Source organism: Cryptomeria japonica, chromosome 4, assembly GCF_030272615.1.
Source record: "Cryptomeria japonica chromosome 4, Sugi_1.0, whole genome shotgun sequence".
NCBI classification, from domain to species: domain Eukaryota; kingdom Viridiplantae; phylum Streptophyta; class Pinopsida; order Cupressales; family Cupressaceae; genus Cryptomeria; species Cryptomeria japonica.
Window position 1 is genome coordinate 280,169,089 of NC_081408.1, and position 4,938 is coordinate 280,174,026.

The 4,938-nt window shown below is 32.0% G+C and overlaps 1 pseudogene; it reads right to left on the reverse strand.

Annotated features, from left to right (window-relative positions):
- Positions 1 to 2,253: 2,253 nt before the first annotated feature.
- Positions 2,254 to 3,397, reverse strand: LOC131077439 (hevamine-A-like; annotated as a pseudogene).
- Positions 3,398 to 4,938: the final 1,541 nt, after the last annotated feature.

Below are 4,938 nucleotides of genomic sequence, written 5' to 3' on the forward strand. Positions count from 1 at the left end.
TTTCAAATTTAATAGAATAAATATCTAGATAGTGTGAATCGAGAAGTAGTTTTGACTACTTCAAACCTCCCCAAAGGATTAAGAATTTATAATTTTATGTAGAAATGTAAGGCAATTTGAATGGAATACATATCACAGGAGGAAAGTACTCTTCTAGGATAATTCTTGGGTTGGGAAGCCAAGTTTGGATCTCCTCATTACATACCAGACATCAAATATACCCTTGCTTAGAATTGGGGTCATTCAGTCTATGATTATATAACTCTTCTTCCCAATAGTCTAGTGCAAGGTTGGAAGTGAGAGGATGAATTATATAACTCTTGTTCGCAATACTCATGGGGTCATTTGGTCGATGATTATATATGGCTTTGATTAGCAATTTATTGAGTAAATCAATAATATTCTCTCTAAAAGAATCATAGTTCTCAAGTGGGAAGAGGATGAATTGCTGTAATGTGGTTCTAAATCTGGTTGTTAAACAATAAAAGATGGTTTTTCTACACTTACCAAGACTATGCAAAGACTAAATTGTGTCTTACCATTATGCTTATGTTGAAATAAGTTTTCATTGCCCAATCCAAGAATATTCACCTGGGCCACTCCTCAAAAAAGTATTCTTACTGTAAATTAGTCTACTATATTCTATGCTTAAGCTAAACTTAGGAATCTTATAATTCTTTAGGGTTTTCTCCTTTAAGGTTGCATGTATCCTTTTATAAGGATTCTTTCTTTGTATTTTCATAACACCTGTAATTATTGAATTGCATTCTTGTTGCACAATCAATATGACTCCTCTTTTCTCGATCTTTGAATTCTAGCCTCCATAGCTTTTTTGCTTCTCTCTTTTTGTGACAGGTTTGCATGCAGGTGATCTTTGGGAGCTGTAGACTTAATTTTTTGTCAACTCCTATATGGTATTAGAGCTCCAGATCTACATGCCCCTATTTTCTTCATGAGATTTTTGGGCCTTCTTCTTCAAATCTGAGTATTCGGGGGTTTGTGTAGTTACACATATAATTATCAATTATATAATATTTTAAGATATTTTTTTTTTTTTAATTTTGTAGGATACTATCATCTAGCTATTTATAACTAACATTTTTCTCTATTTGGAATTCATTCATGGTATAATTTTTCCTATTACTCATAATAATAAATATTATCATGTCCTTATATACTTTCTTCCAACTTAGATTCATTTTGTGTAAACATGCAATTGGAAGGGATGCACATAAAGTCACCAATGCTTACTCTTTTGGGATTTTGGGAGTTACTATCGCATCACAAAAATATTTTTAGATGGAACCATGTTATATTTATTTCCCCATACTACTAGTATATATAGGTTTTCTAGCTAAACACTTTCCCTATTCAACTAGAAGTGTAATATTCTTGACCTCTTTACTCTTTCTTTTTTTCTTCTAATTATAAACACAATATTCTTGTTTCTAGTACCACTATAATATACACATATATTTTTTCTTTAGCTGTCTAAATTTAGGACCCACTTCTAGAAAACAAAAACCAAAGTTAAATCATCATCCATATTTATTTCATGTTTATGGGATTTTGAAAATTTATTTTACTATAAACTACTTGTATCTGATTTGACATGTAGTTTTATAGTCTATTTTACTTACAAGTCAAATTTGGAGTTACTTGTAATGTAGAATAATATACATCTCAAACTTTTCATGTTACCTTTTCACCCCTTTTTGTTTAGTTAGGCATAGTCCAATAATAAGTATAGATGATGATCTCTTCCTTTCAAATTCAAAATCTCAATTTTCATTGAAATAACCTTCCTTATGACCATTATCTTATATTTAAAAGGTGAAACCTTAATTTAATTTACACAATGTGATGCTAGATTATTCTACCTAATCATTAAATCATACAAAACACTTTATCTAATCTAGATTCAAGTTATTTATTTTTGTACCCTAAATTTTTTTAAAAATTTAAAAACAAATATTATTTAGTTTTCTTTTTACACCCTTTAATTAGAAAGTAAGATGCTAATTATGATTTATTTTTTAAAATCCTCTTTACAGTACTAACTAATTAATTACTTTTTAAAATGAGATCTTATATATCGGTGCCAAACTTATAATCTCTCAGCACTAATAACTTATACATAGTCTATATATAATAATTACATGTCTTAATTTCCACTCTTAAAGGGGTGAATAAAAGCAGGTTGAGCATTACCTAAGCTCAATAGTTATTTAAGTAGTACTACATTTTTTCTTCTCAGACATATGCCAAACTAGGCACCTCAACCAGGGATGGCTTCATTATTACAGAATTTTTGATGATCGAGCTGTAATTGGTTTGCTCATCCCAGTACTTGGACCACAGCATGACTCCTCCATATTTTGAGGAAGACTTGATCTTAGGCAGCACTTGGGAGATGAGTACGTCTGGCTCAACATAGCCACCATTATTGACAGCATCAGGCGCAGTTGGAAGGCCGATGTAGAAGCTCCGTGTTTGAGTAGTGGGAACAGATGTGGTCCAAAGGGTCCATGAATTCACCAGATCGGTAGTGTTACCGTTGGCATACAAACAAGGAGGATTGTTGTAGAAATGGATCCAAATGAAGTCAAAACGCCCTATTTGCAAGGCTATTATGAGGTGAGCATCGGGATAGGGGCACTGCGGGGCGACACTGAGAAAGATCTTCTTGGAGGGAGTGCTAAGAGCAAACACGGCGCTGGCCAGATCGTCCCAATGCATTGTCATTTTTTGGATATCGAAGTCGATGCCATCCAGAACAGCATCTCCGATAGGCCCGGAGTCTGATTGCCCTCCCAGAAAGTTGTCCCACAGATAGCTCGACACGTTCTCCGCATCCTCTGTGGAGGTGATCTTATAGTTTCTGACGGCTCCTCCGAGGGATAGAAATACCTTTACGCCTCTGGACTGGCAAGACTGAATATCAGTGCTCAGCGATTTGCATCCTCCCGAGGGGGGATCACAATGGCCAACCAGGTTCAGCACCGGCGTCTGCCCGTCACCGAACTTGTTTAGAAATGCGAGCATTACAATTTCAAAGTTGCCGCTTGCACAGGTATTGGCAAGAGAAGCTTCATTGCTATTCTGACCCTAGTATATGCTCTACTCCACAACAGAGCAACAACCATGGCAATTGCAGCCTCTCTCGTTTGACGACTCTCCATTGTTTTGCTTGCCTGAAGCAGGTGGGATTGTGGTCATTATATAGGCCTTTTGCCACATGAATTTCTGCTTGAGTAGCAAGGGTGGTTTCCTGCTGTAGGTTTTCACATGCGGGAGTACTAACAATCACATGGCAGTCATAGACATTCTCTTTTTCTTGGTGCGCTTTTCAAACTTGTGGATGTATTAGAATTGAACTGGATGATAGAATTGCCATTCGTATTGTTTAAAGTTTAATTCATTAATGCATTAATTATCGGTGCGCGCACTATGGTTATTGGATACGGTATGATTTAACCTTCAAAGATCAAAACATGTGAATTTCTGGATTCGATTGTGTGAAAATAGTGTTTTTCAAATTTGTTGATCTAATTATTAGAATATTATCTTTCGTTATGAAATTATGTATTTTATATATTTATTATTATATCTTTAATTTTTTAATATAGTAAAAATTATCTTTATTACAATTTTTTATGTGTAGATGTCGAGTTTAAAATAGTATATGTGTATATGTATGTATGTCTGTTGTGTTGTTTGGATACGTTATAAGTTATTGTTCATATGTATTTTATAAAACAATATTAAAAAAGACCTCTTGTATTATTAATTTTTAAATATGAACAAGATCATAAATATTTTTCCAAACAAATATATAAGTGTGACTCACCATTGGGTACATAGTTAAGGCTACAAACAACTCTTTCAATATAGTAGCTAAACAATTAAATTTAACACAAATTTGTTTTAGATCTCTGATTTGTCATGTGTGGCATTCATAGTGAAATTTATGCACCATCATAAGAATTGATGCCTTCAATTGCTTTCAAAGGGAATTTTGTTAGTTTGTGATCTAGCTATTTTTTCTATAAATTAGAACCTTAAGCTCATTATTCAACTAGACTTGACATTGCAAACTCAAGCCTTTTTATTATTTGTTTTTCACTTTTCAACCCTTCAATAACTTCTATTGTTCTGTTAAAAATTATTACACATCTCATAGAACATAGTTTTTTAGAAATTGAAATATTTAAAATATATGAAGTTGTGATTCTTATTATAAATCATTATAATTGATTATAGATAGTCGATTATCCTTTATATTTTGGTGATTATGATTAAAAATAATTTTTACTAAATATTAATAACAACGTTAATGCTATATATGAGATTAACATCAAAAAATGTGTTTTGACACATCACCTTGCTTTTTATAACATTGTACCTTCTTCAATGTAAAGTTAGTTAGAATAGGTAAAGAATTTTCTTTCTAACCATGCAAACTATTTTACTTTTCAAGGTCTCACAAATTACAATATTTTTCATTTTAATTGTTTGTGAAAGACAAGCTATTGTAAAGAAAAATTTAAGCATTAACAAATATATATTAGGCTAAGAAAGGTTCAAATACCACAAATTTGAAATAAATCCGAACACAATCTAGAGTCTATAAATATTAAGATTTTTTTATATTTATTTATAGAATGGACAATGAGTATTCCATATCGACATTTCATTAAATATCCAGGTGACATTTTTTATGTTTGAAAAATCCTTTCGACTTGGAAAATTGAGACTCAATTACACCCTAGTCTATTTGGCACATACTTATGTATTGAACAAGTAGAACTTAAGAATAATATGTCATAATAAGTTTGGATCATTTATTTCATGTTCTCAACATTCAAAACACTTGATGACATGGAGAGATATCACATCTTAGTCTATTTGAAAAATAAAAATATAAGTAATAATTTA